General features: G+C 36.1%; 1 long non-coding RNA gene across 1 annotated transcript in view; it reads left to right on the top strand.

Moving 5' to 3' along the window:
- The first annotated feature begins 4001 nt into the window (after positions 1 to 4001).
- Positions 4002 to 22039, top strand: part of LOC138711562 (uncharacterized) — a 394119-nt gene continuing 376081 nt past the window's right edge. The window contains exon 1 of the long non-coding RNA XR_011335383.1: positions 4002 to 4058. This is a non-coding gene — a long non-coding RNA (uncharacterized lncRNA). The remainder of the gene's footprint in view (positions 4059 to 22039) is intronic.

Below are 22039 nucleotides of genomic sequence, written 5' to 3'. Positions count from 1 at the left end.
CATAATTCCCCTACTTGCGAGTTCTGCAGGTCTGCCCTTTTACATAGCACCCGCCTGGAATTTCTGAGTAACAGAGATAGTTTATATGCATAGTAGTTTTGTACATATGTCCCTTTGTATTTGTATACACAAAATATAAGTGTAATAATAAATTTTTGTGTTATATTAAGCAAAGGAGTCATTTTTTTTATTAATTATGTCCAACAGATTTAGTAAATAATCGTTATGATGACTTTATTGTAATATGCATGAAAAGGTTGTTCATGTGCCCACAGGGTCGTTTTCGACCCGCGGTTAAATGGGCACTAATGATTATTTAAGCGGAGATTTTGCATTGTCATTCTCTTACTATGACTAAAAGAAACAACATTTGTGAAAATAAAGACTTAAAAAAAAATACGGGCATATATGGGTTAACGATGTCTATTTCGTTCAACCGTACTAAGCGTCATTCCTTGCAATGCAAGGTCTATATCAAATTGAATTCATTCATTCATTCATTCATTCATTCATTCATTCATTCATTCATTCATTCATTCATTCATTCAGTGTTCTGCCCAAGGGCATGTCTTTCACTGCAAACCCAGCTTTCTCCAATCTTTCCTGTTTTCTGTCTTCCTCTTTATCTCCTCATATGATCCATATCTTAACGTCGTCTATCATCTGACATCTGTCCCGCGCCGTGGCGTTGTGGTCTAGGGCATCCTGTCTAGGACTCGCGTTACGGAATGCGCGCTGGTTCGAGTCCTCATGGGGGAAGAAATTCTCTCACGAAATTTCGGCCAGTGTATGGGACCGGTGAACACCCAGCATCGTAATCCACTTGGGGAGCTACGATAGGTAGCGAAAATCCGGTTTCGCAAACCACCTATAACGGCTGAGGGAACCATCGTTCTAACCACACGATACCTCCATACTGGTTGGATGATCGTCCACCTCTGCTTCGGTATGTGGACGTGAGGCCAGCAGCCGGCTGGTCGGTCTTGGCCTTTCATGCGCTATAGCGCCATGGATTTTCTTTTACTTTTTTCATCTGATATCTTCTTCTGCTCCGAAATCTCCTATTCACCAATGCTTTTAGTGCATTCTTCAGTAGGTAGCCAGTGACCTAACCAATTCCTTTTCCTCTTCCTGATTAGTTTCACCACATTCTTTCTTCACCCACTCTTACCAGCACAGCTTATAGTACGCCCCAAGTATTTGAAGTTGTCCACTTGCTCTACTGCCTCATTTAGAATTCACCAGTTTGTCTCGTTTATTTTTCTTCCTATGACCATGGTCTTCGTCTTATTTGCGTTTATCTTTCTCCCATACTACTCACAGCTGTTATTTAGCTATTGAACTGTTTATTCATTAATTATTTACAAAAACGCGATATTCATTAATTATTTAGGCCTACAAAAGCGCAATGACCTATTTAAATTATATTTGTTGGTTAGTATTTTATACTCATTATGAAATATAAATACTTAGATTTGGTGCTCCAGTGCTTTTACAAGATAGTTACCCTTAACAAAGCTTCATTAAGGCTGTAATATAATATTGTTTTTATTTGATGTTCAGTCTAATTGACATATCACAATTTTACAAAATTAATGACATTTACATATGTAAATGATCATTGGTATTATGCAACTTAAGCAAACGTTTTCGCCCTTCGGGCATCATCAGGCATTTTTTATACAATATCTTGTCCATTTTATATCTTGTTGTGAAATCTGTACAAACTAATTAAAACACAACCAATAATATAATGTTGAACCAACTATTTGAGATAAACTTGTGATAATTAACGATCTAAAATATAAAATATAAAATACAGGTATAAAATTTAATATATAAATAAAATTGTAGCTGACCTGTCTGTCTTATATTTAAATTATGACATATGAAATTGCAAACATTATAAAACTATTTGGTTCCTCTTTAAACTTCATAATAGCTTCCATTAGTTGAATATTTGTTGCGAGTCTTGGTCTCTGGTACATCACTCGTTTTTTAATGAAGTATTATTTAAACTATAATAGAAAGTTTATGTACCTATGGATCTGAAACTTGGGAAATGAGAGACAGGATGAAGAAGAAATTGTTGGCTTTAGAAATGGATTACTGGCGCCGTAGTTGTCAAATTTCGAGGATGGACCACATTAGGAATCAGGATGTCCGAAATATAATACAGGTATCAGGAGATATCTTACAATCAGATCCTTATATTATTACTGGACAAATCTTAACAGTTCTGTATTTCTTATGTTATATTATTCACCCAATAATAATAACATTTTGAGACAACTTAAATAATTAAAGTAAGTTAAAAAGCTTTAAAGAAAAGCATATGTTTTGAAAGCATAAGAAAGAAGTTAAAAATCTTCTATTAACTTTACTTAAATTAATACACCTAAACCAATAACAAAAATAATAAACGCCTGATATGTTATGGGCATCTCCAGAGAATGTCAGCCGACCGCTGGCCTAATAAGGTCTTCAACTGGACTCCCCCGGAAAAAAAGAGAAGAGGAAGGCCAATGAAAAAATGGAGCAAGGAGGTTCAGGAGGATATGGTCTGCAGGGGTCTACAAAGGGGCGATTGGCAAAACCGGAGTACCTGGAAGTTGAGAAGCGGGAGACGGGACAGTCGTAAAATTACTCGCATTACATACATATTATTTAAGAACGCGTGTGCAGCACTGGGTTGTCATGACGACAATTTCACTGAATCAGTTTTGTGGGATTGGGTTTTATAAGCACTGCGAGATGAAAGATAAGGTTTTCCTTGCCGTTTAATTTATATATATTTGTTAAAATTGTTAAAGAACACACTTTACACAGGTATCACAGCGCAATAACATGCCTGATGATGCCCGAAGGGCGAAAACGTTTGCTTAAGTTTCATAATACCAATGATTATTTACATATTATGTAAATGTCATTACATTTTTTAAAATTGTGATATGTCAATTAGACTGAACATCAAATAAAACAATATTATATTATATCATATTGTATTGACTATCTGAATATCTTTCATCATGCTTTCTGTCCACACCTATGGAGTAACGGTCAGCGCGTCTGGCTGCGAAACCAGGTGGCCCGGGTTCGAATCCCGGTCGGGACAATTTACCTGGTTTTCCCTCAACCCAATACGAGCAAATGCTGGGTGACTTTCGGTGCTGGACCCCGGACTCATTTCACCGGCATTATCACCTTCATATCATTCAGACGCTAAATAACCTAAATGTTGATACAGCGTCGTAAAATAACCCAATAAAATAAAAAAAAATCATGCTTTCTAAGTTCATTAAGGCTGCCATATGTCCTGTAGAAAAGTAAGACGGCGTTCATAAAACTTTTGTCGGACTTAGAGACAAGTGTTTCGACCGCCGCGGCGCGCCGTTGTAAACCTAAAGTTTTTGTGAATAGAAACCAGGTTTTTGTACATAAAGGTAATTGGCAGTTCAGCGGCTTCAAGCAACACCACCTAGACCTGTATGGCTGGGTGGCTGGTTTTAGCGGTTGTCATAGTGACGCCTTGAAGCAACACCACCTACATACAGGTCTAGGTGGTGTTGCTTCAAGGCGTCACTATGACAACCGCTAAAACCAGCCACCCAGAGTCCATGCTGACTAGTCGCGACCTATCATTGACGTGAGCACGCAGTAGCCAGCTTTTTTGTTCGGAAGGATTGAATCTTCGTTACTGTGGTAGCTACAGCAAGTATTGGTGTTATGTCATGGCTATTCTTTTCGTAGTTATTTTGTGTTGGTGGAGATAGAATTATTTTGAGTTAAGTTTTAAATTTAATTTAGCTGTGTGTGTATTTCTAACGCGATTTATAGTGTTCGTGCATTAATAAAATGTCGCAAGGCAGTAAGTTCTTACTCTCTCAGTTAACGGTAGTTTCACGGAATAAACTTTTACGAAAATTAATATAATAATAATAATAATAATAATAATAATAATTTATTTTAGCTGGCAGAGTTAAGGCCGTAAGGCCTTCTCTTCCACTCAACCAGCAAAAAGTATACATACATACAAAGAATTCAACAATTTGATTTAGGTAAGAGCTACATGTATACAAGAGTTATTTACGAATTAAACAACAAAATACTATGAACTATTAATTAAACACTGAAATACAAACTATGTAGCAGAATTAAGCTAAAATACATAGAATGTTAATATATTTCAAATAATGTTAGATAATAGAAAGAGATTATTATGAGACAATTTTGAAAATACAGCACTATCAGGATGCATGTCTAAAGGAAGGAGTAACAATGTAGACAGTGATAGTTTAAGTCAGTATGATCGGAGTGAAATGCTAAGAAGGTTATCTTTTAAGCTGTTTTTAAAAGTATTTATTGTCTTGCAGCCCCTAATACTTTGTGACAGGGAATTTCATTGTCGCGAGGTGGATACTGTAAAAGATGATGAATAACGAGATGTTCTATGAAGAGGTATACTTAACGCGCCACAGATAAGTGATCTGGTATTTACGTCGTGGTTAGAGTATAGATAAGAGAAACGAGACGAAAGGTAATTTGGTGTTGAAGTGTGCAGAATTCGAAAGAGCAATGACAAGGAGTGTAAAGTTCTACGTCCTTTAAGTCGGAGCCACGAAAGACTTTTATTGCCTGCGTGGTAATTTCATTTGGCAATGTGATCGCAGAGGTATTAATTTATTATCCAGCTTGTAGAATTGTCAGAAATACGATCACTATCATCTTTAGCCATATTTACGTCATCAGGATAAAGTGAAATAGGTCTGATTTCGCGTCATTATTAGGCATACTGATACGCGTAGCTCAAGTAAACCACACGCTCCACTATTTTTCAGTACTGTTCACCAGACTGTGACATTCTGATTTATGTGTGCCTAACACTTCTATACGAGACATTATTAGCTGATGTGAAGTTGTCCACGCATCTTTCTTTTGTAACTGTAAATTTATTAGCATGAAATCCTGATTACAATTTATACTACAGGCTGTACTTTTGCACACCTGTATCATATTAGCATTCACTCTTACTTTATTATTGTTATTATTGTTATTATTATTATTATTATTATTATTATTATTATTATTATTATTACGTTATATTTAAAATGCAATAGTCTTATCTGAATACTCAAAATCTGCATCGCAAAATTTGTGAAATGACAGTAACGGTACAGTTACGTGAATGAATTATTGGAATTGCAATATTTAATTAACTAGCCGCCATGGTGGTCTCGCAGTTAGAGCGCTGGACTTTCCCGGGTTCGATCCCGGTGTACTCCTGATTTATAACTTGTGTTGGGCAAATCCGTGGTCCAGGTAACACAGGGGTTTTCGCCGGGAATCTCCGGTTCCCCTTTGACATACCAACAAATCTCCATTATCACCTCATCGCGGGTGTAGTGTAGCCCAGCCTGCTATGGCGCATCCTGGGCAACAGTGTTGCCAACACATAAATTATATCCCCGTCAGTATAACACCTGGAAATCCGTCAGAATCCGTCAAAATTAAAAAAAAAGACCCTATATATATATATATATATATATATATATATATATATATATATATATATATCACAACTTACTTACCAATCCTGATTAAAATAATATTTCGCCAAGATCTAACTTGATTACGACGAAATCTGAAACAGGGGAATCTTAAACTTAGTACGGAATAGACAGGGCTGTTCAAATAAAAAGTAAAATCTCCCAAAAATTAAAGAATTAAAAATGACAGCGGCTTAAAATGTCAAAAGATGATGTAAATCGTAAATTCCGCCAGAAAATCCGTCACCCGTCAAAGCCATTTTTTTTTTCCCGTCCGCTACGTTGAAATTCCGTCAGTTTTAACGGAATTTCCGTCCAGTTGGCAACACTGCTGGGCAAGGATTCTGTATATAAATTGGTCTAAATTCATATGACGTAAGCAAAGTACCCGCCATTGGTTAATCCAGAAATGCATATAGAGTGCTAGTTAAAAGGCCGAAGGGAAAAAGACCTTTGGGGAGGTGATCAAATGATAGGCAATTGATACAATATAAAATTTCAGTTGTTAATATTTCGAGCAACTTCGAGTTTAATGACTTTTGAAACAGCCTGTGAATTCATATGTCCATTGGTAAACTGATGTCAACGCCATCTCTACACAGCGACTTCGCACAGTATTTCGCCTGTCGCACAACTTGTGAGTGGTTTCTTTGCATTCGATTGAAGAATCTGCCGTAATGTAAATATTATTACCGTATATTATGATACTGAGTTTATTTTAAGACTAGGAAGAGTTTTAAATTTCTTTAAGTAGTTACGTTCATGCGCTAAAATCAAGACAATCTCTTTTCAAGATTGCGTTTACCAGTATTATTGTGTAGTGCGTACTGTAGTTTTCGTTGACAATATTCGTTCGTTGGAATCTGTTTGTGTACACGTAAATAGTTTCTGTGGACTCAGTTTAATTAAAGTTCAGTGTAAATCTGAAGATGTAGGAACAGATTACGAAGGGAACGGTGCAACATAACGGTAAGTTACATACTGATGATTTACAGCACAGGCAGTTATGTACAATATATAGGCTAAATAAGTTTTGTATTTTATCACGTTTAACCTCCAAATTAAAAAAAAGAAATCTCTTTTTGTTGTACGTTTATCTTTGTAATAGTACGTTTAAGTTACTAGCTGGAGCTTGCTGTGTATTATATATATATATATATATATATATATATATATATATATATATATATATATATATATTGTTATTAGACAGACCTATATGTCAATTTTTTATTTACATCTGGATAAAAATACTAACGAATTTGGAAAGAAATACGTACTGTATATTTACGTTTCATGCGTTACACGTAACAGACTTAGTTCATATTTCCAACGTGAATTCGGACTATCCCAGAGAATTCTTCCTTAAAATTTGTGTCAAAGTAAACGTTGAGTGTTTGTTTTATATTTATTAGTGTAAGTTACATACTCATACTGCAACTGCGCGTCTTACGTAACACGGTTGTTCCTGTAGGTCTAGGTTTTCTTTGACTTCATTAGGTAGGGATCTTGGTCCGGTTACACTCTTATTGTACAACAGCATCATTGTGATCCGCAGGAGTATTACATCCATTCATAGAGACTACTGTAACACTGCTTCAATCACACGCTCCATTGCCTACTGATGTGGAGCTGCGAATGAGCGTGGTTTCGATTCCCGCTTCGGCTGATCAACTGCCTTTGTTTTCTCAAGTTTTCCCGAACTGTAAGCAGAATGTCAGATAATCACATAGCGAATCTTCGACCTCATACTCTTCAAAAGACATCTCATTATGACTAATTCCATCGATATTAAATAATCTTGTAGCTGATACAGCGTCATTAAATAACCGGCTACAAACTTCTTATATCAGCCAGGGAATGTAATATGTTACAAATACATTTTCTTAGAGACGAATCCTGTTGCTCCAAGACAAAATATGATGTTATTTTTGCAATCTTTCAGGAACGAGAATTTAAAGTTTGAACGACTGTATAAAGTCATAGCACAGTTTAGTATATACAGTTGCGAAGCTCAATACTTACTAAATATGCAAATATAGACAGTTGAAATATGCATCCATAGATAGTTGCTAGCCACCAGGATCGCTACTATCGCCTCATCACAGACTCTTTCCCTAGCAGACGATAAAATGTATTGTACTTTTGATATCGTGTTCTTTTGAAAAATTAACACCTTCCTTCCACTATTGAAATATGAAATACATAAGGTTTATATATTATTTTCATAAAGTATATAACCTATTATATTTTATAAACTCACCTTCCTGGATCTTTCGGAAGGATAACTCTGACCTCTTTTTCTTAGAATTTATAGTGCAACAAACGTCTCCTTGTCCCATATTATTACACAAGTTATTGTATTTTAGCCATTTACAGTTATTACAACCGATAACGAACATCTCACAGTTTACACAACTTTTCACAACAATGCGAAATACGGCACAGTGTTATTTTAATGTGAAGAGAATTTTACATGTTAACATAATCTTTTCGCATCAATATTTTAAGTTTAGAATGGAAGCTATTTTTAGGGGTTATTAAAAAGAATATATATTGTGATTTTAATAGGCTATAGCACATCTACCTTCCTTGATAAAGACAGAAAATTTATCATACCACTCTTATGAAATTAGTGTACGTACAATTGTTACTTCGTCTCTTAGGTAGTAGATAAATACAATAATTCAATACTCAATTGTAGTATTAAAATACAGACAAATTGAATGTGCGGAGTATCATATATGACATTATGCTTAATTATAATGTATAATTGCGAATTTAGGAATATAAGATGTAGTAAACGTAACCTATAATATTTCCATATGAATGGCAGGGCATTGGAGACCATTACAATTAGACAGAAAGGGGCAACTAGTACAGTAAACATAACCTATAATTTCAACATATCGTGCGGTGCAACTGAAAATTATTGAATCGTGCATAAATGAATGTACAATAATTTCGCAATATTTAATCGAAATAAAGGCAGGTAGGTCTATTACACATACGAACAACGTAATTTTCACACCAAAAATAATATTACACCTTAACTCGCAAGGAATTATGTCTGAAGTGTCTCCTAATCATTTTCTTAAATTTTATTAATGCAATTACACTACATTTTAGAGAAATATATGTTACTTTTTATGCATTCCAATTAATTTATATGGTTGAAACGCCGCCCTTCGTGATCGGGTTAAGCGAGTCACATGGTCTGCCTTACGGCCTGTATTAGATCACGATGGCAGTGACACAGTCTAAAAACACACAGCGCTTCAAGCGGCTAGCAACTATCGCGAGAAATGCAAAAAATCACCCTAAGCTTTGCGACTGTATATACTAGACTGTGGTCATACCAATTGGTTAGAGAGAAAATTATAGAAATACAATGTGCATGTCATATTTTGCCACAATAAAGATAACATTAGGATGCACAACATACAGCAAAATCTCATTTTTGCCAAAAATTAATCCATCATATTTGCCTTGGAATCACAGAATTTTTATAGGGCATATATGTAGGCATTTCCTCTTAATATTTTCCGAGGAGATTTCTATAGCACTCGACACTGAAGGTTCTATTGACGCAAAATTGTGAAACAAAATCGTCTAATTTTCAGTGGGAAGGTAGTATGGAGTATGAAAAATTCGTATAGGACGTCAGTTGACATTATAAAGTAGCTAAGATGTGAAAATAATTAATCGGTACAGATAACCTAAAAATGATTATCTCTATTTAACACGTGTAATAAAGAGGTAGAACACTTCAAAATAAATATGAAACGCACATTATAGCTACTTCACTTAGTTATAAATATGAATATATAGGGCCGTCTATTTGCTCATCAAATGGTAAAATAGTGTTAATAACTATCTAACATTTTTATTGTGATTAACGTTTTCAGCATTAAATGCCATCATCAGATCATTCATTAGTACATGGAACAACATATAGTAGATACAATTATACAATATAGACAATCATGATTAAATTGTTCACTGTGTGGCTGTCATTATTACTGTTGGTTACGTTCAGGTGCACACATTATTTTGTATATTGATACATGTGTTGGTTTGGAATGAATATCAAATGGTATATCATTTCTTCATCGTAATGTCCATGTTTCTGCCCCATACAATGCCTCATTCCATACGAAGGACTTCACTAGTCTCTTCCTAGTCTAGTTCTTTTTCCAGAGGTCCGTAGAAGATGCCCCTTTTTCTATTAAAAGCTTCCTTGGCCATTGCTATCCTCCTTTTGACTTCCTGGCAGCAAATCATCTTACTGCCACGTATTTGAATCTGTCCACTTGCTCTACTGCCTCATTTAGAACTCGCAAGTTTACCTGCTGTAGTTTTCTTCCTATGACCATGCTCTTCGTCTTATTTGCATTTATCTTCATTCCGTAGTGCTCACTGCTGTCATTTAGCTCCAGTAGCATATCCTTTAGTAACATGGCCTCTTTTGCTAACAACGGCATATCATCAGCGAACCTTAGGCATTTTATTATTCTTATTCCTCCTACCATCACTCCTCCCATATTCTGAAAACAGTTCTTTACTAAATCCTCCAAGTAGATGAACAGGGTAGCTGATAAAGGGCATCGTTGACGTACTCCTCTCCCAATTTCACTTCCTTCTGACATTTCTTATCTTAACCTGACTTTCACTCGTTTCATATAAAGATTACTAAACTATCTCCTTTGTTCCATATTATGAAAAGGGGATAGGCCATATTTAAAGGCGCTCATGGTTTTTTGGTGTGCAGCCACATATCGATCCTCCAAAATAATAACATTGTACGGTAATATATTATTTTAATGTACCGAAGTACATATGATATTTCCATGCAGATATTCTGCGTCATCATACGATGAAAGAGTAATGGAACGGAGAAAAATTCTCTCCGGCACCGGGATTTGAACCCGGATTTTCAGCTCTACGTGCTGATGCTTTATCCACTAAGCCACACCGGATACCCATCCCGGTGTCGGACAGAATCGTCTCAGAATCTATGACGTAGTGTAGAGGGCGGCCACTAGAGGGAACCCAAGAGTTGGAATTTAAACTGAGACGATTCTGTCCGACATCGGGATGGGTATCCGGTGTGGCTTAGTGGATAAAGCATCAGCACGTAGAGCTGAAAACCCGGGTTCAAATACCGGTGCCGAAGAGAATATTTCTCCGTTCCATTACTCTTTCATCGTATTGTACGGTAACTCAATTTTTTATGGTTTTGAGTTATACTAATTAATATGGTCTTAAATTGTTTCTTTTTCTTTCAGTACTATCATTGCAACTCTAAACCTCCACAATTGTATGTAAAGTCTTATTATTACTCTACTGTAACTCAATAATTGCGAATCTCTCACATATTACAATAAAACTGTATCTTCAGTTACAATTGTTACTTCCTAACAAATTTATATACCGTACTGTATTAGGCTATGTGAGATACAATGTTAGTATTCTGAATAGGTATTCTCATACATATTCCGGATATAAAATTTTTTTCTGGAGTAAGTCATTATAATTATTATATTTATATTTGTATTCAATCATGTAAAATATGATATTTTCATGAATTTTATAAATTATTACGAGGATATCACATATAATTGATTAATTCAGTATACAGTATTACTATTGCATAGTCATTGACACCATCCACCTATTTAACATTTTGGTGTGCCCCGTTGATAATATTGTCTTAGTACTAATATTCATTTGTCATCAGCTGTTTAATATCATGAGAAACAGAATATTAGACGTTGATTTATTATTATTTTTTTAAATGATGGTTTCTTTAACGACCCTTGCAATTGCAGAGGTTATATTAGGCGCTCAGTTCTAAAGTGGATCAATCCATTGCATATAGTTTTGAGATAATTTGGCTTAAAGTTAACTTGCTCTAGTGAATTATCTAATTTGACTAGCAATAATTTTATTGTCCAACATTGCTTTAGAGTTATCAACTTCAATGTAGGAAATTATGTATCAGCTGCAAATTTGTTTGTTAACGCTTAATCATATTTTGAGAAAGGAAGAGTGGACTTGATCCATTTTAGCTCTGAATTTTTTTCATCATGAAGATGAATCTAGTCCACACCTGTGGAGTAACGGTCAGCGCGTCTGGCTGCGAAACCAGGTGGCCCGAGTTCGAATCCCGGTTGGGGCAAGTTACCTGGTTGAGGTTTTTTCCGGGTTTTCCCTCAACCCAATACGAGCAAATGCTGGGTAACTTACGGTGCTGGACCCCGGACTCATTTCACCGGCATTATCACCTTCATATCATTCAGACGTTAAATAACCTAGATGTTGATACGGCGTCGTAAAATAACCCAATACAATAAAAAAAAAGATGAATCATCTAGGCACAATGGCAAAATGTGGGACTAATGGAATTGTTATTGGTTCTTTGCAAGAAAATCAACGAGTCTGTTCTTTTACAACTCAGCTCATCTTTAATCGACATAGAAGGGCATATCGTCATCCGAGAGCATAATCATTTTGGTAGACCATCGACCTTGTGACTGGTTCTGTCCGCAAGTTTTTGAAGTGGTTTTGGGCCACTGGTTCCACTATATGGACGAATTATAAAAGATATATCATATCTGTCTTCATCGCTATGGTCTGCCCTTGGTGCTGTGTAAAGGGGTTCTTGCTGTCTCACAAATTTAGTATCTGGATAAGACATGGACACTTTCGAAAAATCTATCATTGTGCTCAAAGTAGTTTTAAACTGCAAAGTCCAACGTTCTATTCGCTCGCATCTCATTCATCTTATTTCTAACCACTTAATTGATTTGTCACCATCGATCTTCTTTCTGTTGGCCATGATTTTCCCAAGTTTTTTGGCAGTTAAATATTTGGTGTAGTACTTCGATTACATTCAAGGGATTCCTAATCTTCGCATTCTTTATCACTTCAACTCAGTCTTGAGGTGTAAAAATTTATTTATTTTAATGAAACTTTGAATTTTTTTCTTCCATTGTTAATTTATATGTTGTAAATCTAGAATTACATGTTGTGAATATGTACAAAAAATTATACAAACACAAAATACAAAATATATAACAATAGAAATAGAATAAAATAAACAATACATAAAATAAAAGAAGGACACAATAATATTAATAATCAGAGGATATTTTCGTGATCTTGACTCTATGACACCAAAATGTCGGTCATTAGGCGGAAATGAGTGGCGATAAGAGGAATTTTTGGTAATGTGTGTCTATCTTTTTCTATTTGTTTATTTTACGACGCTTTATGAACTGCAATTGTTATCTAGGGTCTGAGAGAAATGAAAGTGGTAATGTAGCAGACAGCTTTATGTTTCCATTTTGTCCTGTACATGAGTTTGAATAGAGATTTACGAATATGGTTTTTGGCTTTATGTTTGATATGTTTCACGAGGTCGGCCGCTTCCCCTTGGTATACTCTGCCACCTTCGGTTTCGTTCCACACTTAGTAACCATTCTGATTGTTTAGTGAGTGGATACCGAAATTGTATATGTACATATTCCTATTGTAGTACGCTAAGGATGTCGTCAATTAGGGTACGGGAGTGCTACTTCTACGTCAAATGTGGAAACAAAGTACGTTTCTGAACTGTAGCTTCATTAGTTTTAAGTACATTCATAATTTGATTAGCTTTGAGCAGGTGCAAATTTTTCTAGGCCTGTAACTTTTCACGCTTGTATGTGGAGTTCCATTTTGTCACGTGGACTACATGTATCCTTAGCAAGAGGTTTAAAATGTAAGTTAAATTTGTATGAAAAGATATGATAGTAAAACTTCTGCTTCAGAGACTCTTTGCATTCACACTCACAATTTCTACAGTACAAATCACACATTTCTCTCACATTCAAATTTGTTTTGAAATACTTTCTGTCATGATTATTTTCCCTGCAGTAATGGTTCTGAAAGGCCAAACAAGATTTTGTATGTGTCATTATGTCCGAATCATCAATTTTATTGCTGAGGGTTCTTTTCACCTGAAATCTAAAATACCGTGGACTTGAGGTTCTTTTTAATGCGTCGGTAAATTCCATCAAGGTTAACTTGAATATCAAGATGATACTGGAAAGGCAAAAACCTCTTCTGAATCAGAATCCATCTTCAAATTAAAAATTTATAAGATAGAAATACGTGTGATATTAATTGGTGCAACGCTTTAATTATTTGATCCACTATGACTAAGAAATTTCTGGACAAATATTCTGAGGCAAAGGTGACTGCTGCCATTTACTGGCGAACTCTTGAAATTAGAACCTGATCCACTACACTTCGGAAAAGATACAACATAAAGTAGCCAGAAAATGAATTAAACTCAATTTTTTTAAATTTGTGACTTGATCCACTTTAGCTCTGAACGCCTCATATCAGCGTCGCTGGTGTGCCGGAATTTTGTCCCACAGGAGTTCTTTTACATGCCAGTAAATCTACTGGCATTAGCCTGTTGCATTTAAAACACTTAAATGCCATCGACCTGGGCCAGGATCGGACCCGCAACCTTGAGCATAGAAGGCCAGTGCTATACCGACTGTGCTACCGATGACATTGATATATAATAGGCTAATTATTGTTATGAATGTTACATATTGAAATATAATGTTCACGTGACAAGCAATAATACAGTTACTGTATGTCACAGAATATTCTCTGTTAACCAGCGGTTCCCAATCTTTTTCTACTCGCGAATCCCTTCCACAACGATCTAAGTTGGGTGAACCACTGACTTTTATATACACATACAGTAGACATGCATAAAATTTAATTCCAAGCAAAAGGTTTAATAACCTTAAATTAACTTAACCCTTAACGGTTAAAACCTATAGTTTCTCTAGTTACGGCTTAAAAGTTACACAACGTGCAGGCCTAGTTGCAATAATAAATACAAGTTTTCATTGTAATTACTAGACTTCGTTCAATTGCCACACGCAGCATGCAATCAGGTTGCCGATGTACGGTAGTATAGAAGAGGTGAGCGACCGCCCGGTCTCGTAGTATAAGCAGTTCATGTTAAGAGTTGTGACCGGTCCAAATAGATAGAGCAGCTACAGCTAATGTACATGTTTATTGTATTCAGGACCCTTGTGGTCACTCAAATTCTTTGAGCTGATGTCTATAATTTAGAAATTTATTATGTAGGCACTTGTTTTTTCATTACTGTGGTTGAAACAGTCAAAGCTTAACATTTGTTCAGTGCAGACAAAAATTCAATCAAACATGCCATAATGAGAGTGTTGCTGTAACAAATAATTGCCCCTGGAATACCCTTACCCCCGCAGCCAGTCTTGACCCGTTGGAAAACGTGGTTGGATGCTGTTAATTATTATGCAGAATATTACGGAAAAATAATGGAGGTAATTGGTGCATTGGATAGCGCAGACAGTTCCGCTGTTGCAGCTGTAAAATCATTGCCTTCTGAACAGCTATTGGAAGATATTCTGTTCATTGATTCTTATTTTAAAATCGTGTCCAAAACATCATCCTATTAGAATCGTCTAAACTACAACTCTCAGAAGCCCTTAATATAGTGTATAAAGTATCACAAACCGTTATCCAAAATAACAATTAACTAATTTCAGAAAAAGTGAAATGTAAGTTGAGAAACATTATTGCTAAAAATTCTGCCTATTTACAACTTCGTATTATAAATGATGTACTATCAGGTCACGACTAGACGTCTGAAATTGGTGTACTAAAAAGTAGAGACTTTCCGTTCTTCAAATATGCTCCTATTACATAGTGTGATGTTGAACGTACATTTTCCCAATATAAAAACTGTTTGAGTGACCATCGGAGGAGGTTCACTTTGGCAGTCGCTCAAAATGTACGTAACTCTTCACTGCACATATTCAAGGATGATGTTAGTATATTACATTAAATTTTAAGAGTTAATATATCTCACTACAAAATAATTGTGTATTTACATGTTTAGACATTTCCTACTTCAATGATCATTCATTATATTTCTTGAATGCAGAATAGAAGTTTTATTGTAACCGCAGTATACTGCTCATTGTTTACATCAGAGGCATACTCCGTCCATCGCACGTCCCCTTCTCATACAGTCTATACCGCGTGCGTAGTAAACCTTACGATTCTCGTGGCAATTCCACGAAGTCTAGTAATTACTCACCTCTTCCTTGGAATTCAGCGAGAAGGTGCGCCTGCTTTCCATGGCACACACCTTTGAAGTCAGGAACCACAGGAGTTAAATAAAGTCTGAAATCACTTTCAGCACAAAATCTGTTACTGTATTTATTTTTTAAATAGGCATATGAAGAAAACGACTTTTCGAACAAATATGTGGCTGAAAAGGGTAATAAAGCCATTATGGCTTTATTCGCTAACACTGGTAACTCCTTTAAACTCAACCAATAACCAATTAATGACAAAGATTTAGAACTTTTCTGTAATTGAAAATCAGTGGAAATTTCAAGAAACTGCTCTTTTTCACCTACGCTTAGGCCTAGCGCGCACGGACGGTTTTTCGTCCGCTTATCCGCCGCGGTTAGAAAACCGCTTTGATAGAACACATTGCTTTAAATTGATGTGAACTCAGAGCGGATATTTTACAGCAGCGGTTTTAAAAACGCAACATGCTCTATTTTCCGAGCGGAGCGCCAACCGCGCAATATTATGAAACACGTGTCAGAATATGTTAGTATGCACACGAGCTGCAAAACAACAGCTTAATGATGCAGTTGTGATATATTATCCCTACGCAATGGAAAGTCTTCGACAAGTAAGGAAATAAAGAGACAAAAGAAATTAATGTCTAGGAAGCCTAATTTCAAAGAATCCTACCTACAAATTCTGAAGGATAGTAGAACAGAAGAAATTGATAAAGATAAATCTTTCTTGCTCTCATTATTGCCGACTTTTCGAAAACTTTCACCACAACAAATATTGACAGTAAAAGTGGAAATTTTTCAAGTATTACAGAAATTCATTTTTCAACGAAATAGCTAATCCAGTTCCGGCAGTAATGCAGTATATCAAAACACATTTATGCATATCAATTCTCACTTCCCCTATCCTTCAAATGTGTTAGTTCATCTGGAATGCCACCACATAATTAGTGTACACATTTGATTCAACCCGTGCAGATGGTTCCACTTCAACAGATTCAGACTCCTCAGACAAAACAGACTTCATCTACAATTCTACAGCAATATATTTTTCAACATGTATGTACCCAATTCCGAACCAACGCCGTCCTGCAGTAGGCTACACCCAGTGGTCTTTCATTGTCGCCTAGTGACAGAACAGTGCTCTTATCAAGTCAATCTTATTCGAACTGCATTAACATAAACATATTAAATAACTTGCCTTATATATGAAACCAAATATAAATATAGTTAACCTTACGGTGACTGCTAGTCTTTCTTCTGGTGCTACTGCCTTTCTCATAATTGTTTGTATCCTGATAAGCTATGTGTGGCTGTATGAAGTTAAATAATACGAGTACGTTGAATGAATTTTTACTCATCTAAAATATCCAGAAAATTTTTCAGGATATAATATGGAAATAAAATTGGGAGCTCCCTTATTGTTTAACTTTCGCTTATAATACACTGCGCATACTGTACAGTAAACAAGAGTCCCTGTATATATGGTACTTGTGAATAGTGCGAAATTGCTGCCTAGGCCTACATACAGGTGGACTCCCATCAAGACTCGCTCCAAATTTTAATTCCGTATCAATACAATGAATGTCCCTTAAGTAGTCTTTGGCTTAAGAGGGGATGGACCCACATTCTCTTTCTTCGCTGTTTTCGAAGACGTAATATAAATATTACAGATTTTCCACAAAATTAATGTTTTCTTCTTGAGTGTTATCAGCTAGAGCTACAGTAGAGTCCACACCTGTGGAGTAACGGTTAGCGAGTCTAGCCGCGAGACTAGGTGGCCCGGGTTCGATTCCCGGTCGGGGCAAGTTACCTGGTTGAAGTTTTTTCCGGGGTTTTCCCTCAACCCAATATGTATGTATTTATTTACACTGCAAGTGGGCAAGCACCCCGTGGCAGTGGTATATACAATATTAACAATACACAGTTAAAATGATAAGCAATACACAATAAAATTTACAATACATAATAAAATTTACAACACATATACAATTTTATACACAATACAATAAGTATACACAATACAATTTAACACAATAATAATAAAACATAAAATAAAACACCTAATTTTACAACACAACCTACATAATTATGTATAGGTCCTACATAAGTTTCAATAGTCTTTCACTTTACTCTCATCTCATTCCCTGTAGTGGCACTATGACGCATTTCACTGACACTTTAGCACACATTCACTGACACTCTGTAACACATTTCACTGACACTATAGAACACATTTCATTGACGCTATAAATTATCACTGATCGGAACTGTTCACTGCACTGTAAAACCATAACTTCACTGACTCACCTCGCTTCACTAATACAACAGTTCAAATAAGTCAAATAATTGCAAATATGAGCAAATGCTGGGTAACTTTCGGTGTTGGACCCCGGATTCATTTCACCGGCATTATCACCTTCATCTAATTCAGACGCTAAATAATATAAGCTGTTGATAAAGCGTCGTAAAATAACCTACTAGAAAAAAAAAAGCTACAGTAGACTGAGAGAACAGCGGTTTTTTCACCGTTCGTGCGTCCACTCAAATCAAGAGAGCTTTTTTTTTTTACCGCCGCGGCGAAATATCCGCACGGACAGAAGTCCGCTCGTGCGCGCTAGGCCTTTAATGTGGATTCTAAAATTGTTGACTCTTCGAAAGGATTACGAATCCAATTGTTATTGGACATATCAGGGAAATATCTTCTGGAGGTTTTTTCAAATCACTTCAAATGTTATTTAACCATGTTCTTGACATTTTCATCCAATGAAAGATGATTTTCCACCAGGAAGTCGTGAATGGTATCAAAGCACTCGGTTTGGTTGCTATTGAAACACGTTTCCCAAAAATTAAGTTTTTTAATGAATGATTCGATATGGTCTTGCACAATATAAACGTTTATATTTGACCCCTGGAGAGATAAGTTTAAATTGTTAATTTTTTAGAAAATGTCTGCCAAATAAGCTAAAGTCTGAAGCCAGATTTCATCTTTCATACACTTTGCATGGTGAAAGGCATGGCTGGTGAGGAAAACGTAAAGCTCATATTATAGTCTGGAAATAGTTCTACCTCGGGAGCCACCTAACTTCAGTGTGAGAAAATAAACACTTATAAATGCTTCCCATTTCCTCACAAAGCACTGCAAAGATGCGGGAATTTGTAAGGCGAGCCTTAATAAAATTAATTATTTTCACTGCATCGTCCAGCACACATTTCAATCCATCGGGCATGCGTTTAGAAACAAGAGCCTGTCTGTGAATGCAACAGTGTGTCCAAGAAGCATTCGGCACTACCGATTTCACTTTGGCAACAAACCCAGCATAACACCCTGTCATAGATTTCACACCATCTGAACAAATGCCTACACAGCGAGTCCAGTCTATTGAATTTTCGCGAAAGTTTTCGTCGGTTAACTTAAATATATCTCCTCCCGTAGTTCTCTCTTTTAAGGGTTTGCATAATAGTAACTCCTCTTCTACAGACTCACCATTAATATAATGGACGAAAAGTAACAAAATGGCTTAATTGGTAACATCAGTCGATCCGTTAAGTTGAATCGCAAAAGAATGACTGGTACAAACTTTTTCCAAAATCTCATTTTCGACATAATTTGCCATGTCTTTAATCCGGCGGTTGATCTTATTGTTGGACAATGGTACCATATTGACTTTTTTGTGTGAAAGATTCTCCAAACATGCACTGTACTACATCATTTATACATGGTCGCACTAAATCTTCAGCTATTGAATGAGGTTTTGCAGTTTTAGCATTTCTGTAGCCAACGCGATAAGACGCTTCAAGAGCATTCTCATTGTCACTGTTTGCAGCGGATACAAAAGTAGTTAAAGCATTTTTCCATTCGTTAGCTTTTCGTGTAAAAAATCACCAGATTTGTTTACATGGGTGGGGTGTTTAGTTTCTAAATGATGTTTAAGTAGAGAAGGTTTCAGACTACTGTTAGCAAGAATGTCGCCACAAACAACACACTGTGATCTTGGACAGTCCTTGTCACCTATATATAAAATCCAAACCTAATGTAACTATCATCTTACTTTCTTTTCTTTACACACTGTTAACTTTTGTCGAATTGACACACATCACTAGAAGCTGAATGACCTGTTGACACAACACTAACTTGCGATGTTGTTAAAGCCTGTTTCCATTTCAAACTTGCACTTTTCATCCAGTTATCCATTTTAACCTTCAGACTACCAAGCTCTAAGACCAACACCAACTACCAAGCGGGGTCAGCCAAGACCCCGAGAAGAAATTGCTTTATAAAGAACAATGAAAACAATTTATAATAAAATACTTAAAAGAAAATTATTAATATAGTCCATTTTGAAAATACAACATATTTAAACAATGAGTTCGGAAACAATAGAAGTCCAATTTTACCTTAACCTAACTGAAATTTTCTTCTCTAGTACCTTTTTCATATTTCGAATTCATGCATTCAAATTTTTCACAATTTCTATCTTGAGTTCAAATTAAAAGTTCAAACTAATTTGGGGCAGGTATATTTTTGACAATAAGAGCAAAAATATTCACGAAAAATAAATAGGGTGTACAACTGAACAGAAGAAATTTATGTAACAAATTTCACATCTGAAGTCCACTTCACAGTTTCACTGCATGGCAGACACAATGTTTTGGTTATTTTCTTGATATGGCTTTTGCACATGCATTGTTTTTACACATTTCACAGGATTCACTAGCATTCCTGACAGTTTTCTAGCGCACAACTGACATCAGCTTTTTATATAGCTTGATTAGAGGTTCACTATCTTCTCTTCCCATAGGCTCTCGCTCAGGAACAAGATATTTCATTGCAGTTATTGCTGGTTTGTGAAATCCTGTGTTATGCTGAAGTCGTCGTTTCGCTTTCGGAATGATCGACTCCTTCCCAAATTGGAGCAGAAAGTACATTATTCTGTGCGTAGAACTTGACTGAAGATGTGTATTTTTTGCCTTCCATATTACATAAGCATTGAGACACCCAATGTGGACAATGTTCAGGAATAAGACACAAGATCATCGTCTTGTGGTTTTCACAGAATATTCATTTACCATTTTGTCCATAGACTGCGCTTGTTTGAGAGCAATGTAAAATCAGTTCTTCTCTCTGGCAGTGAGACATGGAAAGTGACAAAACGCCTCACTCTTGAACTGCAAACATTTGAGAATCGTTGTTTACAAAACATATTGGGGGTATGGTGGCCGAACGTCATTTTCAATACATTACGTTGGAAGAAGATGCAGCAGAAGTCCATTCATCTGGAGATAAAAAGAAGAAAATGGCGCTGGATTGGACACACCCTGAGACGCCCAGAAGGGAACATTGCTACAGAACCACGCGAATGGAATGCTCAGGGGAGTAAGAAAACAGGAAGGCCCAGGATAACGTGGCAGCGGTCTGTTCAAGAAGAAGCTCAAAATCTAGGGAAGAACTGGAGAGAAGTGAAGGCCTTGCCCGCAAATAGGTCAGAATGGCGCTTTTCTGTTGTGGCCCTATGCTCCCCATATGGAGACATAGGACAACGAATATATGTATGTTTTTTGTCCATAGTATCGACACTCCATTTTAGGGCTAGGCAACAATACCTTGGGTATTCCATGCCTATTCTTTCTCATTGTTCCACACAGTGTCAAATATTTCTCGTAAAGTTCACTTGCAAGTGGAATAGATAAGAAAGAATATCTGTCGTAATGCCGTACCCTCCTTGTAGGCAGCTGGTTAGATCAAACACTACTCTTTGACATTGATTTTTTCAGGAGCAGCCCCTTCTTTTCCAGTGTACACCTGTAAGTTTATTGCGTAACTTGTTTCTACATCAACCAGGACCCAAATTTTCATTTCATACTTAGCAGCTTTTGATTTCATATAAACAATGAAAGGGCAGCATCCTCGGAAAGAAACAAGTTGTTCAGCTACAATTCTAATACACATCTTACAGTAGATGGACTTACAGTGGTCGACAAACAAACTGAAGACATCTCTGATAGCAGCCAGTTTATCATTTCGTCTCTTTTCATCTCTTGTACTAGTGTCATCAAATCTGATGAATGTCAATAAATGCTGAAATAGAGTTCGAGATATTGCAGCAAGAAATATGTCTCTTTTGTACATGGGCTCTGTAGTTCATAAAAACTCTAAGACTCCCGGTTAGCTTTTAAAACACTCATGGTTATCAAAAATGCATGCATTTCATCGACATCTGTTGGCAGCCATTGTCTCTGTTTTTCTGGATTTTTTTTGTATTCCATTTTTCATGAAAAGCCTGTGCCTTTTTATTAGTACAGTCTACAATAATTTTTCAAATACTATCACCAAACTATATCTTG

The sequence above is a fragment of the Periplaneta americana genome, chromosome 13, assembly GCF_040183065.1.
Source record: "Periplaneta americana isolate PAMFEO1 chromosome 13, P.americana_PAMFEO1_priV1, whole genome shotgun sequence".
NCBI classification, from domain to species: Eukaryota; Metazoa; Arthropoda; class Insecta; order Blattodea; family Blattidae; genus Periplaneta; species Periplaneta americana.
Note: the sequence above shows the minus strand (reverse complement) of the source record. Positions and strands in the feature narration are given on the sequence as shown.